At 40.7% G+C, this 26145-nt stretch overlaps 1 protein-coding gene and 1 long non-coding RNA gene across 4 annotated transcripts in view; one reads left to right on the top strand and one right to left on the bottom strand.

The window, feature by feature from the left end:
• LOC124795365 (very low-density lipoprotein receptor-like) overlaps positions 1-26145 on the bottom strand; it is a 612937-nt gene that overhangs the window by 79992 nt on the left and 506800 nt on the right. The window lies entirely within an intron of this gene.
• Positions 1-26145, top strand: part of LOC124795366 — a 140599-nt gene that overhangs the window by 12095 nt on the left and 102359 nt on the right. Inside the window, exon 2 of the long non-coding RNA XR_007016683.1 lies at positions 16288-16355. This is a non-coding gene — a long non-coding RNA (uncharacterized LOC124795366). The remainder of the gene's footprint in view (positions 1-16287; positions 16356-26145) is intronic.

Below are 26145 nucleotides of genomic sequence, written 5' to 3'. Positions count from 1 at the left end.
GGATTCGAACCTGTGACCGTAGCGGTCGCGCGGTTCCAGACTGAAGCTCCTAGAACCGTTCGGCCACCCCGGCCGGCGATGCAGTTATCTGTAATGAAGTACTGTCTTAAAGAAGCTGCATAAATAGTCATGTCTTGATAAGATTTCTAAGTTGTGCGAAGATTGGCAACTTGCATTAAATGTTGATAAATTTAAAATTGTGCACATCGCAAGACGGAGAAACGTAGTATCGTGTGATTGTACTATCAGTGAGTCACAGTTGGAATCGGCCAACTCATACAAATATCTGAGTGTTACATTTCGTAGGGATGTTGTTGTTGTGGTCTTTAGTCCTGAGACTGGTTTGATGCATGCTACTCTATCCTGTGCAGGGTCATTCCATATCAAATCACCCAATAAAAAATAAATTTTACACCCACCTCCTTAGATTTTCATGAAATTTGGCTCGAATGGTTCTAATACCATCCTGACAACACCTGCAATTTTTTTTGCTGTATCTCTTACAGTTTTTTTTATAAATTTTTAAAGTTTTTATGTTTTGCGTTTTCTGAACCTTCGGAAATGGTCAGTTTAATTTGCATTCAAAACTTTAAATTTGCTTATCTTAAAAACTCTTTTAGATAACATCATGAATTTTTGCAGCAAGTTTGTTTATTATACATATTTGAAGATAAAAATGATGCTATTAAAATATATTTTCCATGAAAAAAAATATGTACTTTTCTTTTTTTTAACGGATGTTTTGTTTTATAAGAATTGCAATATCTCGAGTCTCAGATATGATAGAATGCTCAAATTTGTTTTAATTTACTCTTAAACATATAGGCTACTTGATAAAACAAAAATAATGATGGCTTTTTAACATGTTTATTAATTATAATAGATTACATTAGAATTATGTACAAAGATAGTTTACTTACGACACTTATGTATAACCCAACTGATTGCTTGAAACATTGAATTTTTTGAGTAATTTTGTCTTTTTAACAAACATTAATGCTGATTCAAACTGTTTTTCCACTTCATCCAAGAGCTTTCAGTTCTTTTGATACAGTCTTTTTTGAAGTAATACATTCTCCCAGTGCCGCTTGATTGAGGTGCGTCTACTACACAGACTATGTGCTCCAAAGGCACTATGCAGGAATCTTCTCTTTCAGGCCAATAAAATGATGCAGCGGGTCCTGAAGGATGTAGAAATAGAATTTCTGCATCTTCTTCATCATTGAATATTGTTTTTACCAGTCCAAAGTACCAGTTACCATCATAATTTTCAGCCACATAGCAATTTATGGATGGTTCAACACAAACCCAATCAGAAGAAGAATGGAAAGAGAAGACTAAGGAAGGTTTTACACTATCTGTAGTCCTAATTTCAAGGTTGTTTGTTGGAAGTGTTTTGAAGTTATGAAAACTTCTTGTTCCAGGAATGGTTCGGGTTGCTGAAAAAACGTTTTTCTAGTTTTAACCTAGCATATCAGCTTCTTTTTTGTCAATAAAGTGAAAATGAATGTTTTCAATATTTTTTCACAAAACTTATACATATCGATTGCTGTCATTATTTGTTCTTTGTCTGAAACCTGTAGACTGGCTTTCCTTAAAATTCTTTTAATAGTTCCTCCTAGGCCATCACAAATTGACTTCCCATGACTTGTTGCAAAAAAAGAGTGTTGGGCCTTCAAATTAAAGTCTCTCAAGTGTTCAGTCAAATTTTTAAAACTGTTTCTATTTTTGTACTGCCCAGCACAACCATCTGTAAAGTAGTGAACTGAGTCAATGTCAGTATGATGTAATGACAGCCACTTTGTAATTTCTTTTTGTACAAAGTTAACAAAACCAGTGTCATGTTCTTGGTCATCACTAATAAAACAGTGGTTGGAAACAAAAACATTGTTTTCCTCATTTCCTAGTAAAACTCTAACTGGGTGTAGAGTACAACCACCTCTATTCCAGTGGTAACTTTGGATCTCATTTTGTATAACAAAGGAATAATTTTCACTGAAATCCATCACAATAATTGCTGTTTTGGGTGGTGGGTCTTCTTTCAATCTTTTAAAGGCTGCTGATTGGGATTTTGCTATAAACGAGTGCGGGGTGAGCTTTTCCAATGACCTAACCAATAAAGAAATGTAGTCTTCAACACTGATAGACTGTTTGATCATTTCTGCGCTGTCTGTGTTAACCCACTGACTGATTACAATTTCTTTTTCTAAATCATAATCTTCACTTAGTTTTTCAGTTAAGCACTCTGTTAGTGCAGTATTTGCGGGACAGCTGTTGCAATGATGTAGCATGCAGTTTTGGTTTTCTGTGTTGCACACAAGCATCTTAATTAGGTCTTTATAAGATTCCTCAATTTTCACAGCATCCAGTAATAGTTTAACATTCTGGTGGATACTGCATACACATACAGTGTGTGTGCCTGCAGCACCAGCAAGAATACACCATTTAGGTCTCAAGAAACAAAATTTTGAAAATCCTACTTCTACTGCGGGATTATCCCATTTGAAAGAATAATAGAGTTCTCTCAAGTTACACAAAATGAGTCTTTTTTGCATGTAAACATTGTTTTGAACACTTACTTTGTCTTTTGTTCCAGGTAGCACTCTGGAACTTTCATCCTTTTCATAAAAATCTGTTACAAGTCTTACTGTATTTTCAGAAAGAGTTTTACCTTTTTTTGGACCAGGAGTTTCCAAAATACCCTTTTCAGATTTTAGCTTTCTAGCTTGTTGCACCATGTACTCACTTACATTAAATTCTTTCATCACTTTATTTCGACTCCAAGAATCTGGAGCCAAGGTCAGAATCTGGATTTTTCTAGACCTCCCAACAGATGAAATCTTCTCTTTCATAAGAGAAATTATTACATCAAAATCCTTTGCTTTCTCAACCACACTTTTATCTTCTTCGTCATCATCAGAACTTGGTGCATCATATTTTAATGCTTTTGAAACCGCCTTTTTTTGCAGTCTTTTCAATACTGCTAACCTTCCTTTTAAAATAAGACCCTTTACTTTGTTCTGACAAGCCATGAAGCTTTATCGGTGTTAAACCTAAATAATCAAGAGCAATGTTTGTTTGCACAAGGGATTCATTTCTGGATTCCAATGATTCTAATTCAACCATGACTTCATCATCTGTTTCACTTTCATTGACTTCAACTCTTAATTTTTCCTCACAAAAGTTACGGCATGTTGAGCAAAGCTTTTGTCCAGGTTTTATGCTAATATTTTTTGTCAGTAATTGTTTAGAAAGATCCAAGCCTACACTTCTCAACGACTTTTGATGGGCTTTTTGTGTTTTTTTTTAGTGGGTCTACACATGTTTGATACTTTTCAAAAGCATTTAAAAAGTAGTAGCTGTGGTGTGAACATATATTCTTAAATTCACACAGATTAATTCCAGATCGTAAGTGGATCAAATCTTTTTCTTCCTCACTCAAGTCTGATACCAGTTGTAACTTTTTTGAAGGTGTGTAGGTTGTTTGGAAACAGATTTTTTAAATAACCCTACACTACAGGTTTGAATATCTGACATACTGATTTCACTTTTGGTCTGATTACTATTCTGGTTACTTTTATAGGATATTGGAAAAGAATCTCTGTAAACTAAGCAACAGTACTTACTGAGAGTTCGAATAAACTTAATAAAATACTATCCAAGCACTATTTAACACTGTAATAATTTTTTACTTCAAAACACAGGAGTAACAATACAAAATCCAAGTGTACATTGTTACTCCAAGAAGACAAAAACTTATTTTCGGTGTCTAAGTCACTTGGCATTTTTTATTTTTAAAATATAATTAATATTATTTTAAAAATTAGATAACTATTAAACAGGTTAAAAAGCCAACATAATTTTTCTTTTATCTAATAGTCTATACAATTAAGAGTATTTTAAAACAAATTTGAGCTTTCTATCAGGTCTGAGACTCTAGTTATTGCAGTTTTTGTAAAACTAAACATCCGTTAGCTAAAAAAAATAAAAAACTTATAAATTTTTTTTTCATTTGGAAGAATTTAATATATCTGTATGGTAATTTTTTTTAACATTTAGATATCATACACTTATTCCAAAATTTCGTAATGATATCTTGAGTATTCTTTAATATACAAATTTTTTTAGTTGTGAGGACGCGTTTAAGTTACAATTTCCGACTGCTGAAACAAAGCCAAATCTAAAAACTTTAAAAATTTATAAAAAAACTGTAAGAGATAGAGCAAAAAAATTTACAAGTGCTTTCAGGATGATAAAAGAAGTAATTGTACCAAGTTTCATCAAAATCTGACATGGTTGGTGTCAAGGCCTGGGTGACTTGACATGGAATGACCCTGCAAGCTGCTTCATCTCCCAGTACCTACTGCAGCCTACATCCTTCTGAATCTACTTAGTGTATTCATCTCTTTGTCTCTCTCTACGATTTTTACCCTCCACGCTGCCCTCCAATACTAAATTGGTGATCCCTTGATGCCTCAGAACATGTCCTACCAACCGATCCCTTCTTCTAGTCAAGTTGTACCATAAATTTTTCTTCTCCCCAATTCTATTCAATACCTTCTCATTAGTTCTGTGATCTACCCATGTAATCTTCAGCGTTCTTCTGTAGCACCACATTTTTAAAGCTTCTATTCTGTTCTTGTATAAACTATTTATCGTCCACGTTTCACTTCCATACATGGCTACACTCCATACAAATACTTTCAGAAATCAAATGGAATACCACATCGGATCAGTCATGGGTAAAGCAGGTGGTAGTTTTCGGTTTTACTGGTAGAATAATGGGGAAGTGCAATCAGTCTACAAAGGAGATCACTCGTGCGACCCATTCTAGAATACTACTCAAGCGCGTGGTACTCGTACGAAATAGGACTAACAGGATATATTGAACGTATACGGAGAAGGGCAGCACGAATGGTCACAGGTTTGTTTGACCCTTGGGAAAGTGTTATAGTGATGCTGAAGAGACTTAACTGTCAGACTCTAAGAGATACAAACTATACCGCGAAAGTGTAGTAACAATTTCAAGGACCAGCTTCAAATGATGACTCTAGAAATGTACTGATGTCCCCCACTTATCGCTAACATAGGGCTCGTGAGGATAAGTTTACAATAATTATAGCATGCAGAGGCATTTAAGGAAACATTCTTCCCCCGCTCCGTGTGAATCGAACGGGAAGAAAAGCTAATAACGGGTAGAATAGGACGTATCCTCTGGCATGCACGTCACGGTGGTTTGCAGAATATAGATGTACCGGTAGGTGCAGACGATTGCTCTTGGGCAGCGTTTCGAAACAGTGCTCCGTCGTCACCTTAATGTTGTCGCTGTTCATCCTCAGTAAAGAAAATGCGATGCAGAAAGGTTGAACTAGTACTGCTGGGGCGCGGAGGCAACTGGTGACTGACAGAGACAGTGTTTTGTTTCGACAGGTGGCTGTGTGCGGCGTGTCCTGCCTCGTGGCCGGCTGACCGAGCGTGACCTCCGGCCCCTCGCAGCGACCAGCTGTCACGGCCGATACAGGCGGCGCGGCGCGCAGTTACCAACGCTATCGGCTTACATTCGCATGTCGAGGCAGCTTGTCTGGGTAAGCCGATAAACCGGCCCATGAACTCCGCAGCCCCTGGGGCAGCCACTACTGAGGCCCTTGTTGAAGGCCGATAACCAGTCAGGGGATCGACGTCTCTGATATTGGCCACCTCTGCTGAGAGCCGAAGACAACTGCGTATCGCAGTGACCACAAAGCGTCGATGCTATTTTGTCTGCATCGCGTAACAATTCCACACCCATTCTGTTGCTCAGTATATATAGATTAGGCACCACAAATACTCATTGGTCAGCGTCACAACAAGATTATTTATTTACAAAAAGTCTTGGTATATTATTTCGCGTGTGGCTTACAGAAGTTGGAGAACCAGAAGTAGACAATAGAAGTTGAGGGATCCATTTTTTCATCTTAGCTGGGTAACTAAAACCGCCAGGCATTTAATTGCTGAAGTTCTTGGGTCTGCAAAGTTCTACCAGGTACCCATGAATTGTCTTTTTGGGGATTCATGCAATGTGTGCTCCTGAGTTTGTTCAGATTTTCCACAGCCGCATTGGTCATCATCGGTAATTCTCCACATGCGTAGCGTTGCTTTGGTCACGGCATGGCCAGTTCTGATACGCCTGAGGGAGCTCATATTTTTCTTGGTTGGTTCGCACCTGGCACTTGGGTGGTTGGTTCTATGCTTCCCAACTTCTTATGACCATCAAAGGATTTCCTCTGATTACTCCATTGATCTCTTAGATTACAGCTTTCTGAGGGGGGACGAGATAGCCAGTGTTTACCTAGATTGGTGCTCTAGATTTTAATCCAGTGCGTGGTAAATGGTTCACCGTTTCATCAATAGGTAAGTCTCTGTACCCTCTGAGTTTCATCCATTGCTGTGTCACTGCTTGTTGTCACCTGAGACTTGGAGGAGCTATTTTAGCTAGTACAGACAGCCATGGTGTTGGCGTGGATTAAAGAGTTCCTTTCTCGATTCTCATCGCATCATTTAGATAGGGGCCTATTTTGTTGACATGGCTACTTCTACTCCAAGCAGAAGAGTATTTGGCGACAGTGTACTCCAGTGTTTGTGCTGTAGTTCTTAAGGTATTCGCATTTGCTCCGCAGCTAGCACCAGCCAGTTTCCTTAATATGTTATTTCTCGGTATTAGCTTCTGGCCTGTTAGTTCTAGGTGTTTCCTAGATGTCAGGGATCTGTCGACAATCGCGTCCAAATATTTGGAACGTCGACAGTGTCGCAACTTTTTTTGCTGAAGATTACATTCAATTCTGTGTCTGCCATTCCGTGGGTCAAGTGGAATGACCTGACTTCTATTTTATTAGGGCTTTAGTAATAACGAATTTTGGCATGGTTAGTAATAGGAATTGTCAACTGAAGACAAAGTGTGTAAATGATTCCGCGATCATATTATGGCACTTTATTTGCAAAGGTCCGTCTTGGTGTAAAACTTTTAAGGTCAAGGAGGGCCTTTACATATAAAATAGGTATTGTTATTCTCGTTCAGAAATTATACCACTATTAGAATGATTCAGCCGGAAGTGAAGCATTGCATCTGTAACGGGGTTCATACTTCGACCTTGTCATGTATTAAAAAAAAGGGGGTACAGTAAAACACTACGAAACTAGATTACAAATCAAACTAACCTGTAGACACGACCCTAACTACGTAAATGGATGATGCCTACGCGATTCACGAGTATCGGACTAGTGGATGGTGGTCGCAAGTGTAGCCTAAACAGACAGCGACCGCCAGACAATGGTTTACTACACGCGGACAGCGTATGCAAGCGGATATAATTTACCCTGGCATCAAGTTCACGTTCAGCTTATCTACACCAGTAATTATGCAATTTATTACTAGTGTTCACTTTCAGCACGCTCGCTCTCGCAATCAATTTTACATTGTGAATGTTCTAACTCTCATATTCACGATTTGAAATGTGGCCTTCAGTTCTGACAGAACAGATATATTCACACTGTAAATGCCCCTACGTGAATCTCTAGCTGACGAGATACGATGTAACGTATTTTCCTATTTTACAACTGCTTTTTCCATTCCTTTTGAAAACACCATCTGATAATGACACGGTAGTCCGTCACCTGGGTGACATGAGGCATAAATATGTAGCAATAAAAAGAAGGCTTAGTACTTGAGGCTTATTCATTATATAAGGCCCACTTTTCTACTAGACCACAGTGAATTTTTAAAACAAAATCATTATTATGTGTAAGCATACACCTTAATCTTAATTTCAACAACTTTCACTAATATTACCATAAAGAATGACCAACTCCTGATGTAAGTTCGTAGGCTTCCACGCCCAGTGTCGGTTCTAGTAAAATCATTTACGGTATCGTGTCGCATCATTACGAAACACTGAAACAACTAAGACAACTAAGACGCCATTTCGACTGACTCTGCGACAGTCCCCTTTAGGGCGATTAATTGCCACAGCAGTCGCCCTAAAGAGGACCGCTGCAAAGCCATTAGAAACGTTGACGTCTTAGTTGTTTTAGTGTTTCACAACGACGCAGCCTAACACTCAAAGTGATTTTATTCGAAGCAACTCCTGGATTTCATTCTCATAAAAATCTACCGCCTGATTTTACCAACACCACTGAACGGCCGTTTTGACAACGTCGTTTTCGTAGCACTGACCGACCAAAGATCTCCTTGTTTTCAAACCTAAGGAAAGTCGTTTTACGTAAGGAGAAAATTGTAAAGCATGTTTTCTTGAACTATTCCATCAAGTTCCTGCACCTATTCTTCGATAACACAGATGACTGGCTGTTTCACTATTTACCATGAACCGCTCTAATCCATTTCAAAAATGGTTCAAATGGCTCTGAGCACTATGGGACTTAACATCTGAGGTCATCAGTCCCCTAGAACTTAGAACTGCTGAAACCTCTACATCTACATCCATCCTAACTAACCTGAGAACATCACACACTTCCATGCCCGAGGCAGGATTCGAACCTGCGAGCGTAGCGGTCGCGCGGTTCCAGACTGCAGCGCCTAGAACCGCTCAGCCACCCCGGCCGGCTAATCCATTTCCTTACCATTCCATCAACAACAGTGTTTTCCCCATAATCTTCAGTAATCCAAGATTTATGACCGCCTTCACGTCTCCTGTACACAGAACACACATCACAGCGCTTTTTTCATACTCCGTGGGATTTCCAATACGCTGAGTTATTTTAAATGAGCAGGAACTGACAACTCCGGACGAATGTCTGGATAGCCAACAGATGTACCGTGCGTGCGCAAATAGCCGACCGCAGCGTTGCAGTGGCCTTTTAAAAATGTACGCACTATAAAAAACGCACCACGTGTATGTTGGTTCGACCTTTAGGCTGCAGTATTTGTAAAGAGACATGCAAACAGTGTTGGGCAAGCATCCTTTTCAGTCACACGTGCATGCGGCGGAATGATTTCCCTGAGGAATGAGACGATATCACTACTGCTTCCAGTGCCGCCATTAGCACAGTAAAACGCCAATTTGCATCGTGTACTATAGCCGAGATGTCACAATGATATTTTTGAAAGCAGTTATTCAGCTCAAAAACCAACTAACTAAGCAAGTGCTTAATCATCCCATATTACCTTAAAAATTTTTTTCTGAACTGCCTCAGGTTCTTAAAGAGTCATTATTCTTAATTTTTTTGTTAGTACAACATAAAATTATACGAAGCGACTCCTTTTCTTCTGATAGTGTTTGCTGCTGTTTAGGGAATCCACCAGATCTTGAGATTAGTATTGTTGTTACGACTACCTCGCTGCACTGACATTAAGACGACGTTCAGACAAGTAGGCGTATAAGCTACAGTAGACGTTAGTGCACCTTGAAAATTAGCAATTTTACGCATACAGAATGAAAGAGAACGTTCACCAAATACCTTATAACAGTACTGAACGCGAACAGGCGTGACCACTTGACCATAGATCTTAAAGGGTGGCGGTGGTGGTGCATGAACAGTCATTTCCGCTTGAACTTAATGTTTATGGTCGAAAATTAATTTAGAGGATACTGACCAGCATGTCTTCGCAAGATATGGCGCCAACGAGAACTTTAAAAGACGGAAAGAAGTGGAATGTGGCTTGGCCATACGATGTGAGCCAGAAATGTGAACATTGCACCTTCGTCACAGATAAAAATGTCTCAAGCTCATGGAATGTAAAAAAGTATCTTTGTAATTAAAAACTGGTATTTAGCGCTTAGATGGTGTGTCAGCTTACATTTTAGTTGTAATGTTACATCATCGGCTGTATTTAAATTCATACCTAAAAAGTTCTCCACTCACAGTAAAGGTCGAGAAACCTTTCACCGAGGGTGATTCGCAGCAACATGTCTGCTATAGGGAGCTAGGTTTCTTTCTCACTGTCTCGATTTTTATGTATGCCGCGCCTGCCTCCAATCATTTCAACCCTTAATTATACATTGTTGAGCATCTGAAATAGTGAGAATCGACTGCAGACTGAACAATGCAAACAGTCTTTGTTTCACCGGTTTCAGTACTCTGTTTCTCCATTCTATCCCATGGCTACCTGTTTCGTAACTCATTTCCTCATCGCCAAGCGCACTTTAACAGAAGGCTCAAAAAAGTTGCAGATGAGCTTGATCCTGGCTTGTAATATTCACAAAGCAATTACACAGTAAATGTGTAATGGATTGGTTGGTCGAGTATACGTTTCTTAGGCCAGTTGCAGGACACATCATAATGAAGCGTCGAGTCAATTTTCGAACAGTTTAATCTAACTTTGTGTATGGGCACATCTAGCCTGTTTAGAGGTGACTTCATGCAGTAGACAAAAACAGCGAACTATGATTTTTTATCGTGTATATGCTGCAAATTTGGAAATGAAAGGTGATCTATTGGACACTTGTCGAGAAGAAAGATTCAGCTCTGTTCAGAGATTAACTTCTCTCTCTGTCAGGCATTTGAAATGTTTTAAGTATTGAACATCAAAACGTGTGTGTGATGCTTTTCACAGCGTAATTCACCGCTGTTTTGAGTCAGTGTTAGTGAAAAATAAGGTGGACCATCCCTTCGTTTAGTATTCAAGTTAATAGAACTCTGATGCAATATTTACTATACATTTCAACAGAGAATATTTGTGCTGGGAAGATTCATTCCGAAATGTCCAAAACCAAAAGAAGTTTGAAAGACGGTACTGGATGACGATCACACAATCTTTCGTCTCACTTTCTTTCTAAAGAATGGATGGGGTAGAAGGGACCAAACTACAAGGTCACTTGTTCCTTAAACCTTTGTGTGTCAAGGCGGGAGTAGTCCCCAGACAGTAAGGGCGCAAAAGATTAATTCCAGTGGACTCGACTGTATCCGAGAATCCAGAAAACCAAGAGACAGAAGCCAGTAGAAGTGACCGAGGGTAAAACAGGGAAGACGGGAGAGTTGTCTCGCCCAGAAAACGTGTAGGGGGCACCCGGGACACCTTATGCCACCAGAGAGACACCCTCAGCATACGACCAGGGCTTCCACAGCCTCCATTACCACAAGAAAACTAGCTACACGGACAACATAAAATCTCAGGAGGGTAACAATGACGACGAGTTTGCCAACCAACGAGAGCTGTAAAAAAATAAGAAAAATTAAAAAGGTGGGAAGGGCCGTATCACCGAGCGAGGGCAGCCACGAGCCCCTCGGGTCGGAATAGGCAACGGGGCACCTCCAGGCCCTCGGTCAGCTGTTTAATATTTTGTTAGCAGTTTTTCTTTTCCGCTTATTGCTACTGATGGTTCGAGAGAAGACTAACGAGCTTCGTGTCAACAGTAATTATACGCATCTGGCAGAGGGCACGGTTTATCGCTTCTTTGCAGACAGCTACAAGGCTATCTCCATGGACGCGTTTTCGAGGATCCGGCATTGCTCTCGACGAATGCTCTGGGCTACACTATTTCCTGCTGTATTTCGGAACAAGGTTTCCCTGCAAACCACTTCGAGAGAAGGATGAAATCTACAAGGGATCAGTGTGTTAAATCAGTAATACATCTGTGTATTTTTCTGCATTTGGCAAACTGTTGAAGTTAGCATTGGAAAAATTAATTACATTTATTTAAAGTTTAAAAGATAAATATCAGTTGGCAAGAGAGGTAACAATAATGGAGTGCAGGACGCTGTAATTACCGATACGAGCAGGAATGAATTGTTACTTCATACCAAAAGTCAGCCAAGGTCACAAAACAAGCTCTCGTCTCTACAGATCGCATATTAACTGTAACGAGTAACTTTCGGATTTTTTTTATTATTGTTTGGTTTCATATAGTGAACCCATTGTCTTCAGCACAGAAGAAGAAAATGGGTATTCGCCTCGCATCGGGGTAAAGATACGGAAGACGAGGCATCAAAGTAATTTAAGGGGGGTAGGGCGCCAAACGGGCCGACTTGGAGCAGGAGAGTCACCATAGTACATTTTAATTTGTACTGTCTATACTTTTCCAAATAAATTCATAATACTTTGTCACCATGACCAGGAAGGATTGAGGACTCACACTCATCGCAGTGAAAGTTCAAAAACGTAGCAAAATACCATTTTTTTTACATGTGAAATTTCATCGTCGTTTCACTTATTACTGGCTGCATTTGTTGCTATAGGTACACTGTTTTTCCTAAATAAGAGAGAGTCTTCGATGACTTTTGCACAGCATACAAACCATAGTTACAGGTGTATCAAACTCTAGAATTTATTTAATTTATGAAAAAATTAATGAACTGTTACATTTTAAACTTCATTTTTAGAAAAAATTCAAGTTTTATAGTTAATTATCTCAATTTTTCCACAGTTTTTTAATAGACGTGGAAAGTTCTAGAGCTTCATACACATGTAACTACTGTTTGTATGCTATGAAAAATTCATCGGAGACTCTCTCTTACTTAGGAAGAAAAGTGTACCTATAGCAACAAACGCAGCCAGTAATAAGTGAAAAAAATGATGAAATTTCACATGTAAAAAAAAGGTATTTTGCTACGTTTTTGAACTTCCACTGCGATGAATGTGAGTCCTCAATCCTTCCTGGTCATGGTGACAAAGTTTTACGAATTTATTTGGAAAAGTATAGACAGTAGAAATTAAAATGTACTATGGTCACTCTCCTGCTCCAAGTCGGCCCGTTTGACGTCCTACCTCCCCCTTAACGGCGTTAATGGCACAACTACTATGCAGTCGGTAATGACCTAGCACTTGTTATTTCACGTGCTGTGGAGTGGCTTCCATTTATAGTTCTTAACTGTTACCAAAATGCCGATGACAGACAGACTCCGTGACATCTCCAACAGCGACATTGGTCTTTCCGTTTAGTTTGCTGTGAGAGTATGGTTTTTCCGGGTATTTTTCGAGTAGGGTACTATCTTGGAACTGTCGTTTCGTTCCTGCCGTTTCCTTCTTTTGCGTTATGGAGATGAGATAGTCGGTGTCCTGCGTCCAATGAAGTTTGCGCCCAGGAAAGGTCCACTAATCCCCCCTGTTTGAGCTACACAATTTCTCGGGCAAGCGGAGAGCCGAGGACTCTGCGTCTACTGACGCAGTGGCTGGAGATTTCTAACAAATGAATATCAAATTTTACTATGAGAAGTGACCATAATTTATTTTCTGTTTGTTGCTATCACAAATCTTTTTAATCACGAACAGTTCTTCAGATACTACAATGGACAATATGAAAATTTGAATTACAAGCAAGGAATTTAAACATTTTCTATCTTCTAATATCCTAAATATGAAATAAAATATGGTACACACCCGTGAATCCGCATATGGTACGTATAATGTATACAAGATGCCTTACCATTCAAACTAACAGGCCAAGAGAATGCAAATGTCTAAGTGAGATAAGCTGTATATAGCTTCTCCTTCCTCCTTCCACTCCTTGTATTACGCACCAAAGACATGTCAATAATTAAGACATCAAATGCTTTGCACTGAAATCTGAGATCCGGGCGCTGTGGCCGAGCATTTCTAGACGCTTCGGTCCGGAACCGCGCTGCTACTACGGTCGCAGGTTTGAATCCTATCTCGGGCATGGATGTGTGTGATGTCCTTAGGTTGGTTAGGTTTAAGTAGTTCTAAGCCTAGGGGACTGATTACCTCAAATGTTAAGTCCCTTAGTGCGTAGAGCCATTTGAACCATTTTTTGGAATCTGAGGAAACGAGTGCACTATAGTTGTAGTCACGATCGATGGCGGTCGACTTCAGGATTTCTTTGCGCACCACTTTTTTTTTTTTTTTTTTTTGGTAATCAGTCTACTGACTGGTTTGATGCGGCCCGCCACGAATTCCTTTCCTGTGCTAACATCTTCATCTCAGTGTAGCACTTGCAACATACGTCATCAATTATTTGCTTACGTATTCCAATCTCTGTCTTCCTGTACAGTTTTTGCCCTCTACAGCTCCCTCTAGTACCATGGAATTCATTCCCTCATGTCTTAGCAGATGTCCTATCATCCCGTCCTTTCTCCTTATCAATGTTTTCTGCATAGAACCTCCTCATTCCTTACCTTCTCAGTCCACCTAATTTTCAACATTCGTCTATAGCACCACATCTCAAATGCTTCGATTTGCGCACCTACGTCACGCATACTCAATAAGCGTTCAGTGGCGTTCTGAGCTCTCTGTTTTGAACGCTGTAGCTAATGCGAGCATTAAACGCGATCTTAGCGAGTTGTTTAATAAATTTATATTTCATTTGTCCTCTACCCGTGACATAAAAATGCAAACAATTTTATTTATAGTTTCAATTCTGCAATTCGCCATTATTACCAAGTGAAAGGTGTACGAACATTAAAAAATCGTATTTTAGTAAGATATACTTCAGAAAGATAGAATATGAAACACAACGTAACTTCCGTAATAAGAAATAAAATTTTTGAGGCGACATTGCATCACGATTTTTTTTATTAGGACACACAGTAATATGGATCATAAAAGAAGGAAACGTTAAAACATTCCGAACCGATGCAATATGCGTATGTAGAGGATTTATCGTAGAACGTTATGTTGCTCTTCTTCGGGCAACGGGATGTTTACATTGCCGGCTATTTTCATTGTGCGTCGACGAAGTTCGTTAAGCGCGACACAGCACTTCACTACGGCCATAGTGAACGTTTCCGGCGGACGTGAACACCGGTTTACTGTAGGCCGTGACGTAGTAAGTAGGTAGTTTTCAGGAATAATGGGAGCATACGAGCATTTCAAGGATTTTTGTATGGGCGTGGGTTTCAGTGGTCGCCGTTTTCATACATCCGAGACAGTTGTATTTCGGATTGTGGACGACACACGAGAAGGACGCATTATATAAATTTTGAAATCTAATTGTACCTCTGAATACATGGATAGATCTATAGTATTTGCTTGGCGTCGTCTTCATTTTCCTCGGGGAACGAAACCTTAATCTGGTGACGTCGTTCGGAAGTGGAATGTACAGATATAGAGAGAAAAAGGCGGAGTTCCTTTGTGTGTACGAAGACACAAGACTCCTCTTGCGGAAGGTAGTTGGCTTGGATCGGCCAGATAACGGTAGCTTAAAAGACCTACAGAGTTCTCTCAGAACTCACAAAGTTTTTTCTTTTTTTTGTAGTAACAAGCATTTAGCATCGAAATACGAGACAATACGACCTAGCACTTCACTAAAGCTCACTTTCGATGATTTTATGGGGGCGACTAACAAACATCATTTCGTATTAGCGAACGTCTTGAACTGAGCACTCACGCACCCGAGAGCGTGCTAATAAGAGCTCGTAATTCATTTCTCTCGTTTCTTTGGATTATCTCTACTCTACGGCGTTTTCCGGTTTCTTTTTAAAAAGTTTCCAAATGAACGTTTTTGTTGACTATTGAAACTGTGTGACCGACACTATAGCCCGATCCACAAACGAAGGCAGATCGCGCGCTTCGAGGCACGGACGGGAATTGCATTGTTGACGATTCCAAGTGACAGTTGCGGTACGTGCATACGCGTGCTTTCCGCTTGAAGAAAGCGTATATCCTGCAAATTATGTCTCTCGGTTGCTTATACAGAATTTATCACTTGCCACCACCATGAGCAATGACAACTCCCAACAAATGAAATATAAATTTATTAAACAACTCGCTAAGATCGCGTTTAATGCTCGCATTAGCTACGGCATTCAGAACAGAGAGCTCAGAACGCCACTGAACGCTCATTGGCTGTCGGAGTATGCGTGACGTAGGTGCGCAAAGAAATCCTGAAGTCGACCGCCATCGATCGTGACTACAACTGTAGTGCACTCGTTTTCTCAGATTCCAGAAAATGGTTCAAATGACTAAGCACTATGGGACTTGACATCTGAGGTCATCAGTCCCCTAGACGTAGAACTACTTAAACCTTACTAACCTAAGGACATCACACACATCCATGCCCGAGGCAGGATTCGAACCTGGCGACCGTAGTGGCAGCGCGGTTCCGGACCGAAGCGCCTAGAAACGTTCGGCCACAGCGGCCGGGTCTCAGATTTCAGTGCAAAGCATTTCCTGTCTTAATTATTGACATGTCTTTAATGCGTAATACATTTGAGTTAAATTTGAGCTCTTCCTGGTGTTATGATTCTACTATTGCCCTTTGTCTTCGCCGAAATCATCACGAGTGGCTTTGATTATCGACGTATCAAGTGACTTGACAGAGTCACACCTGCGAGTAGCATAGAGTGCGTTGCTTACCAGGCTACACCGATCGTAATCTGTCTGCATCCCATTTGTTACAGCATCTTGCGGACTGTGTGAACTCTTGTCTTGCAAGACAGCCTGGGGCCACTTCTAACATCGGAATAAGGTAAGAGACTACAGCAACCACTTGTACTACGTCTATCTGTTGCGTCACTGACTACTTGTGATTATAAAATAAGTCGCTGCCCTCCATTATTAGCAAAGTATTTTAGCCTCCAGTGGAGTATCTGTGACGTTCTATTTCGCGTTCCCTTATCTGACGGAGGGAGAGACGAGGACAATCTTAGGCCGCCGGCACGCGGACCGTGCTGTCGAACATTAACGTTGAGCGTGCAGAGTTCAACGTGCTGCTGAACACTCAGGAACGATGCGACTTGTGCATACGGTGCGTGGGCCTCAACGTGGTATACGCGATCGCAACGCACTCCAGCGGCAGTTTGAGGGATGTTTCTAGTTCGTAAATCACACCGTTTACTCAACGGGCGCGCGTAAAATTCCCACGTTAGCTCTATTAAAACGCACATTTCCTCCATCGTCCACGAAAAGGGAAGTACCATGTCCAATCAATAAGGACACAGGCTTATAAAAGTTCCATTACAAACAGTGCGGTATAAATTTGAAATACTTCTTCGCATAAGATAAACGTTATTTCATCATTCCAACATTTTAGTAAAACCCCAAGGTCAGTCTTACTTGATCACTGTTCGTCCTAGTAGCAGAATCTTCGCAACATGTAAATTATGAAGTGTAAAAGAAAAAGGAGCAAAATATCTTTATGCAAGTAGCGCAAGCAGTCCTGTAGATCAAGTCAATCGAACAAAGTCACCCCTCAAAAAAGGTCAAGTTATATTTACATAACATCAAATATTATAGCATATAACTATATTAAACAAAGTATCAGAACCTAACAAAAACGTGAATGTTAGGAAAAGAATTTGGAAGTGTTAAGACGCGAACCACCGCCCCCAACAAAAACTCACTGCTGTACAAGGACGCTAATCATTACACTTTTTTTATAAAATTCATTTTGTTCGCTTTTGTTCGTTGCATCTGCTCGGGGCGGACGTCGTAAGACATCCGTTCAAGTTCGTTATTGATCGATTAACTCAGTTTTTTTTTTTTTTATTACAGAGAGCAGCTAACCCTCTGACCGAACACGCTGAGCTACCGTGCCGGCTTAAATCAACAACACGCTCTATGTACATCAGATTATGTTACCCCATACTAAAAACGTTAATCGTAGATAATTATGTTACTAATTGAAATTTAATTATAACAAATTGTACCAAGAACAATGCGTTTTGGGTGGATCTTAAATGTGTCGCTGCTTCAAATAGCCTACTCTCATAATACGCAAGTTACAATAATTCTTTTGCCTCGAATATGATGTTTCTTTATTATTTTATTGGAACGAATCACACAACTAACAACGGGTTTTCCAGTGATTCTCAATTTGCTGGTGCTCAGAAACGACATATATACATATAGGCTTGAAATGAATGCCAATATGGCGCCTCACAATTCTGTACTGAAGGGACACGGCGTGCGTGTGACGTAGGTGGCGTTGTGCCATCTCATTGATCAACGCTCAGACGCACGCTCAGAATATCTGGCATGCCAGATACTGCTCTGCACGTTCGGAAAGACTCCCAAACGTGCTACTCCACGCTATGACGTCAGAAACTCGGCACGCTCAACGTTCGGATGCACGGACCGTGTGCCGACGGCCTTAACTATCCGCACGCCCTAGCGGGCGAGTAAGCGCAGAAGTTGCCGGCGTTCCATCAGCTAGCTGCCTCGACCTCAGCCAACGGAGGAAGTTGGAAAGGTGGGGGGCAGACACCTGGAGGCGCGCGCCGTTGGCTGATGCAACGCGCGGCCCGTTTACGAACACTGGAACAGCCGCCGCAGCTGGAGCTGCAACTGGAGACGAGGCTGCAGATCGTAGCAACCACACTGTGCCTGCTACGCTGTGCCAGCTGTGTCAGTTGTATCTTCGGAAACTTTAACAGGCACGTCCCTGCGTATTCGGGCACCTTTTTAGGGTACTCTCAGTAGTAGTAGTACCAGTAGTAGTAAAAACTAATGCTTTCAGCAACATCTATACTGCACGTGTTTTCTTGCGGTGTGTGGCTGAAGGTACTTTAGTGTAACTACCTTTTCCATTTTTCTTGTTTTGTTCGCGAATGGCACGTATGAGCTCTGATGTCTCCGATTTCATGGTCGTGGTCGTGGCGTGAGAGGTGGTTGTTGTTGTGGTCTTCAGTCCCGAGACTGGTTTGATGCAGCTCTCCATGCTACTCTATCCTGTGCAAGCTTCTTCATCTCCCAGTACCTACTGCAACCTACATCCTTCTGAATCTGCTTAGTATATTCATCTCTTGGTCTCCCTCTACGATTTTTACCTTCCACGCTGCCCTCCAATGCTAAATTTGTGATCCCTTGATGCCTCAAAACATGTCCTACCAACGGATCCCTTCTTCTAGTCAAGTTGTGCCACAAACTTCTCTTCTCCCCAATCCTATTCAATACCTCCTCATTAGTCACGTGATCCACCCACCTTATCTTCAGCATTCTTCTGTAGCACCACATTTCGAAAGCTTCTATTCTCTTCTTGTCCAAACTGGTCATCGTCCACGTTTCACCCCCATACATGGCTACACTCCATACAAACACTTTCAGAAACGACTTCCTGACACTTAAATCTATACTCGATGTTAACAAATTTCTCTTCTTTAGAAACGCTTTCCTTGCCATTGCCAGTCTACACTTTATGTCCTCTCTACTTCGACCATCATCAGTTATTTTGCTCCCCAAATAGCAAAACTCCTTTACTACTTTAAGTGTCATTTCCTAATGGAATTCCCTCAGCATCACCCGACTTAATTCGACTACATTCCATTATCCTCGTTTTGCATTTGTTGATGTTCATCTCATATCCTCCTTTCAAGACACTAACCATTCCGTTCAACCGCTCTTTCAAGTCCTTTGCTGTCTCTGACAGAATTACAATGTCATCGGCGAACCTCAAAGTTTTTATTTCTTCTCCATGGATTTTAATACCTAATCCGAATTTTTCTTTTGTTTCCTTCACCGCTTGCTCAATATAGGGATTGTGTAACATCGAGGAGAGGCTACAACCCTGTCTCACTCCCTTCCCAACCGCTGCTTCCCTTTCATGCCCCTCGATTCTTGTAACTGCCATCTGGTTTCTGTACAAATTGTAAATAGCTTTTCGCTCCTTGTATTTTACCCCAGCCACCTTCAGAATTTGAAAGAGAGTATTCCAGTCAACATTGTCAAAAGCTTTCTCTAAGTCTACAAATACTAGAAGTGTAGGTTTGCCGCCGTGATAGGTATGAATGATGAATTAATTTTTTCTTCTGGCTTCTACAACGTACGCTCCAAGACGTAAGGGGCTCCGGAACGCCCTATACTTGCAATGTTAAAATAACGCTTATAAATTACATCTTTCCTCACAAAGTATTTGAGGTAGGAAGTTGAACTTTTTACAGATTATTTATTGGAATATGGGCTACAACTCAACACAGAGATTTTACAAAATTTTAGTTCAGTTATTAACGATGATTTTTTTTCAATTGTAATGAAAATTCACAACATTTTTTTTGCAATTTTTTATTTATATATTAAAAAATATACAGTTTTTTGGAAAAAGGCTGTGTTAATTTATGCAGAAAGTACTGTGTAACATTTACTGAAAGTTTGAAACAAATATGTTTGGAAGATCCTTAGAAAACATGTAATTAGTAAGAGAAATAAAAGTTTTGGAAATCGAGCGACAAAGATTGGATTAACTTTTTAGTGCATTCCAGGTCCATAGGATGGATTATCTTCATCCTTTGCAAACTCCTCCTCCAGCTTCCTCTTGTTCCTCTTCCTGTTTACTCTTGCTTGTATTTCTAGACTCTTTACAGCCCTGTCTGCAGCCCGAAGGCGTTCATTGTCTAAAGCAAACATCGCTCGTTGTTGTGTTCGTAGATTTTGCTACCATTTTCTTCAGTTGCAGTTACTGCAACACTGTTCCAAAAGGTGGTCATGTATGAACACTTATCACATTTCAGTTTTATTTCACTAGCAAGTCCTACGCGCTTTATTATGGAGAGTTCCAGACCAACTTCACTACAATGAATACATCTTACACAGTTTGAAAAAAATTCCTTTGAGAACCGACATATCAAATATTTCATTCACATCCGATTCGCCCATAAAACATTCACAGTTTTCACTCATTGAACCAAGCTTCTTCTGTGAAGTATTTTCGTTCCCACTTTGCTATGGGCAGGTGTACTTGAGAGGTTAGGTTCACTCACTTTGTTATCGTCTATTGTTTACAGTAATAACACATACCTTTGGCTTTCCAACATTTCTCCTTTTCTTAAAAGCCTTCAGAGGATTTCTAATAACTTTACTTTTACTCATTATTATACTACAACAAAACAGAGACTCAAGAAACAGAATTAATTACGAATATTTTCGAGATAACGACAGAGTAAATAAACATGAAACAATCGACAATCACACCAGCGATGTATATTGAACCATAACAGGTTAGCCACAACACATACTTTATCTCACATCACTAAAATGTACCTGATGAACACGGACGTTAATAATAACACCATTTGACAGCAGTTTAACAGCGTCACAGTGGGTCACGCCCATGTAGAACACATTTCAAAAAAAATTTAAAAATAGTTGTAGTCTTCGGAATTGAATAAATTATATATCTATTAAAAGGTAATAGTCTGCAGATTCAGAAAACGCAAGAAAGTAAAAATTGAACTTTTCATGATTTTGAGCCTTTCCGGTGCCCCTTAACAGTAGTTCTCCGTGATGCATAACACCTCTCTTGTAGCGTCTGCCACTAGAGTTTGATGAGCATCTCCGCAATGTTCTGATATTTGTAAAGGAACCCATGAGGAAACACGCTGCTCTTTTTTCCATTCGGTATATCTATTGTTTTAACCCTGTCTAGTACGTCCCAAAGTGACGAGCAGTACTGGAGAAACGGATGAGAAAGTAAGCACTTCTTTTGTGAATTACGCTTCCTGACGTCTCCTTTTCTTCCAATTGTTGTGTGTTAATTTCACTTCAGGCCGCTCCGGACGTCCAAGGTTCGTGAGATGGACAAAAATACGAAAATACCATGGAGTTGGATAGCAATCTCACAACTTTCTCTACATTTACATCTACATTTATACTTCGCAAACCACTCAACTGTGTGTGGCGGAGGGCGCTTTACGTGCCACTGTCATTACCTCCCTTTCCTGTTCCAGCCGCGTATGGTTCGCGGGAAGAACGACTGCTGGAAAGCCTCCGTGCGCGCTCTAAACTCTCTAATTTTACATTCGTGATCTCCTCGGGAGGTATAAATAGGGGGAAGCAATATATTCGATACATCATCCAGAAACGCACCCTCTCGAAACCTGGACAGCAAGCTACACCGCGATGCAGAGCGCCTCTCTTGCGGAGTCTGCCACTTGAGTTTGCTAAACATCTCCGTAACGCTATCACGCTTACCAAATAACCTGTGACGAAACGAGCCGCTCTTCTTTGGATCTTCTGTATTTCCTCCGTCAACCCGACCTGGTACGGATCCAGCACTAATGAGCAATACTCAAGTATTCTTAGGACTCTCCCAATGAATCTCAACCTGGTACCTGCCTTACCAACAGTTAATTTTATATGATCATTGCACTTCAAATCGTTCCGCACACATACTCCCAGATATTTTACAGAAGTAACTGCTACCAGTGTTTGTTCCGCTATCATATAATCTCTCCAGAGTAGACCTCAAAGGCTCAATAATATTGAGATCTGGTGACTAGTGGACAGAGGAGATGTGACGATTTAATCCTCGTGTTCGCAAAACCAGTCCTGGACATTGAAAGTGGTGTGAACAGGCGCCCTGCCGTCCTGGGACGCAGCATCTGTACTGTGGAACGAACATTGTGCCATAGGATGGACCTGATCAGCCAAAGTGGTCGCATTGGGAGCAATGCGGCCTTGGCGTATTCATAGGGCCCATGGAATACCACAGTGTTGCTGTCGTGTCATCACCGATACACCGCAGTATTTCACTCTTGGGACGTAACTCCGCGAGAAGATTAAAACAATGCGAAACAAGACCCGTCTGAACAAATGACAGTCTTTTTAAATACTCCAAAGCCTAGGTTTTATGGCTTTGGCACCTCGTTCTCCTGTTTGGGCAGCTGAATCATAGTGACTGGTTTTGGAATTCCAGCTCACTCTACAGTTCCCTGTTTATGTAGCTCCCTTCGCGTTTTTTGGTGCTGACAGGTTTCGCGAGTGCGACATTCAATTGTGCAGCGACTTTCGCAGTTGTCGTTCTATTATTTTTCGTCACATCCCTTTTCAATGACCGTCTGCCCCAATCACTCAACACCCTCTTTCGTCCGTGTTGTGACTACGCGGATAATGTTTCTCCGGTTTCGTGTATGCCGTATAAACCTTCGATACGATGCCTTCGGCAACTTTGATTACGGAAGCACACACACGCGAACACCAACAATTTGCCAACGTTCGAATTCGCTTAGTACCGACTTTGTACTCACAACTGCACAGAACACTGTTTTGACCACGACTGATACTTGCGAACTATTGAGGACTTCTCACAGGTGCCGTTCGTGGTCAAAAATACAACAGCGCAACCGGCAGGCTTGGCTATGTTCAGGTATGTATTTCTCGCGGTGCTCCATATTTTTAGTCAACCCCTGCATGTTACCTTCACACAATTAATTGAACAGCAATGGCTCTCTTTATGCGCAGGATGAGTGGTTTACATTCATGGATTCTTCTGTCACTTCTTGGCAGAATCATTTTCTTTTTAAGATCGAAAAGCAAACAAGCTGCATTTTGTTTCCCTAATATTTGTTCATTACCAACCACTTAACGGATTACTGGGCTCTGATCAGGTAACAACTGGTAATGTACTAATAAGCCGAAAAGCGGGTCGTAATGAGCAAGTATTAGTGGAAAAAAACGCAGTTTGTGAACAGTCAAAAAATATATTATTTCTTAACCAGAGAACGTATCCCTTCAGAATACTTCCATTCTGTTTCTGCTTAATAAGAACTGACGTGATGCACTAATTCAAGAAAAATCTGTGGCAGTGTATTATTATGTCGCACTCTTATGTTGACACAAAAGAAACTGGACTGCTCGCATTATTAAGGAACTGTTTGTCGTAGCCCATTACTGCAAGACTTAAGTTCTTTAACTGTCTCTTTGAACTACGCGAAGTTCAATTAAAATTCATCAGTTCAGTTGCAACAGTCTTTTTAAAATGTACACGACTTTGCGATCAACCACTGTCGATACAAGAGGTATTGTACTGATTCCAAGATTCGTGTACTTTCCAAATATGGTCAGTTACTAATTGTCACGTTCCAACCAGTTCCCTTTTCTGTCCTCACATGACGAAATATTTCTGCGCTTTTCTTGCCTTCAACCGAAGCGTATTAACAAGTCCGTAATGAACTGACTGCTCTTCCACTGATCATGTTTTGTCACAGCGTAAGGACACAGTTCTAGGATACCAAATAACAATGAACCCACAACTAATTATTCCTTAGTAATACAAGCCATCTAGTTTCTTTTGGGCGAAATAATCGAACTTATTTATGTCCTCTTTAGCTCAATCGTTAACGTATTCTTGGTGATGCCGGCATCTGTTAAGTTGACAATCTTGTCCGAATTTTCTGTTAGCGGATGAGCGACACTATCAGTGTCAGGGGTGGAACAGGGTTCAATCCTTTGAAGTAAGCGTTATCATAGAAATACTGAACAGATTATTGTCATTTTATAATACTGTAACAGAGCTGCATTGTTCGGTCTGTCTGAATTTCATTACAGCCACAAATGTAACCGATGAGAACTTTCCACTCATAATCTATTGGAGCAGTAAAGAGGAAGACGATATCTGCCACGTTTACGCAAGGCGAATGTTGACGGGCCGTGACGATGGCCGATAACACGAAACAGAGCAGGCATTGGTACTCAAGGCCAGCTACATGGCAACAGCTCAAAATGTGGACCACGTTACTGACCTTCCTCGCCGAAATTCTGCTTTTTCTCAGCTGAGACACGAAGGAAATTCCACACACACGAAGAATCATTTCTTATTCGGTTCATGATTGAAGAGAACGCTTGCTTGATCTTTAACTGCATTCTGTACACACCTGAGATTTGATCAGTGACGAAAAGGCTTGCAGTCGGTGGATGCCAACGATCTTGAAAAAGTGTTTAGAGTTTAATTAACAGGGGTTCCGTAGGTTTAATACCATTAACTCACATTTTGATAATCATAATGGTTTGTATGGCATATCTACTTCTCCCCGACACGAAAAGCCAGTAGTGTTCGGATCTTGCCCCCTTAGCGCTCAACCAAGAAAACTGGAGAACCTAATGACTGCAAGTAAGAGAATAATATGCGCTTTCCTAGATGTAAAAGGACACAACGGCTTCACCGCTCTTCTAGGTAGGATGATAGATGCGGATTAAGTATTCTGGCCTCAAATGTAAGATCGGCTTGAGGACCACTGTGCTTTATTAAGCATAGGCCTGCTATGCCCCTGCCTTTCTCTAACTTGCGAACCAGCCAATTACCGGAGGACCAACATATTGACGTGGAATCAGGACCACGGTGGTGCTATGTAACATGCTTCACAGAATTTAAACGAACTCGCGCGAAGGCTGACCTTCGTGGCAGCGTCTTCCAACATTCACAACACGACCGCTTAGAGATTCATTTACTAGTCCCGAAACTCGATTCTCTCTCACCCACTTTTCTGCACAGATGTGGTGTCAAGTGATTTCTGTAATTTTATTCACAAGGAGTGGTTTTGCTGGGAACGAAATCCTGTATACTAGTATGTAGTACGTTCTTTGTACGTTCCTCAGTTCCATAACATCAGCTAAGTTCACATTTGGGCAGAGGGAAAAAAAAGACGTTCGGGCATGCGCACTACCCTTCTCATCATTAATGGGTGATTGAGGCAAGAGACCCCCTTATTACAATCAAATTATTCGCTGTCTGCACTTAGTAGCGACTACGTCCAATAGCAAGGAACATTCTTCTACCATTTATGAATTCATCCATATATGGTGAAGGAAATTTGGGAACTGTTATTCAGGGATAAAATTCCTGTATCTGTGGGAGGGTATAAATGAGGGTATGCGAGGAATGACCTTTACGTGAATTTCCAGCTACAGTTGTTCCTCCGCCTCTTCTATTGCCATCTCCTCCACGGCGGATTAACAAGTACGACTTATTGATAGTTCAGTAGACGTTATGAAAACAAAGAGTTACAATCCTCCTACCAATTTTTCGAATTTTAGCAATTTTTCCAGCAGAACTCCATCTCACTGGTTACATTGCGACAGAATCTAGGAGTTCGCCGCTCTACTATAATTTATTTCAAGTCTCTCGTAAGAAATATTCCAAACTGTCTGAAATGTATGCCGAATTGTTACACAATTTAGATATTGAAACTAATATTGCCGAAATACTGCGGTTAACAGTGGACATCATTCTACATTAAAATAGAAATTGAGATGAAAAGTATGCCGGTTCGCTTGAAATGCAGCTTATTTTGTTAGACCATGTGTGTACGTACTTTCAGCATAAACTGTACCCTCGAATTCCATCGGAAAAAATTCATCGTTTTCCTCGCTTCTGATAAACGGCGCACAGTCGAGATTAGGTATAGATTTCTGACTGTGAGCCATTATTTTTCCAGTCATTCTTGACAAGGTATTACGTAAGATTGTATCTTCGTTATCGATCGAATACGTAGTGTGTAAAGTTGTTCTGTCCACGATTAGCGAGATATAGGTGTATGTAGAAAGCTGTT

Source organism: Schistocerca piceifrons, chromosome 4 (assembly GCF_021461385.2).
Source record: "Schistocerca piceifrons isolate TAMUIC-IGC-003096 chromosome 4, iqSchPice1.1, whole genome shotgun sequence".
Lineage (NCBI taxonomy): Eukaryota > Metazoa > Arthropoda > Insecta > Orthoptera > Acrididae > Schistocerca > Schistocerca piceifrons.
Note: the sequence above shows the minus strand (reverse complement) of the source record. Positions and strands in the feature narration are given on the sequence as shown.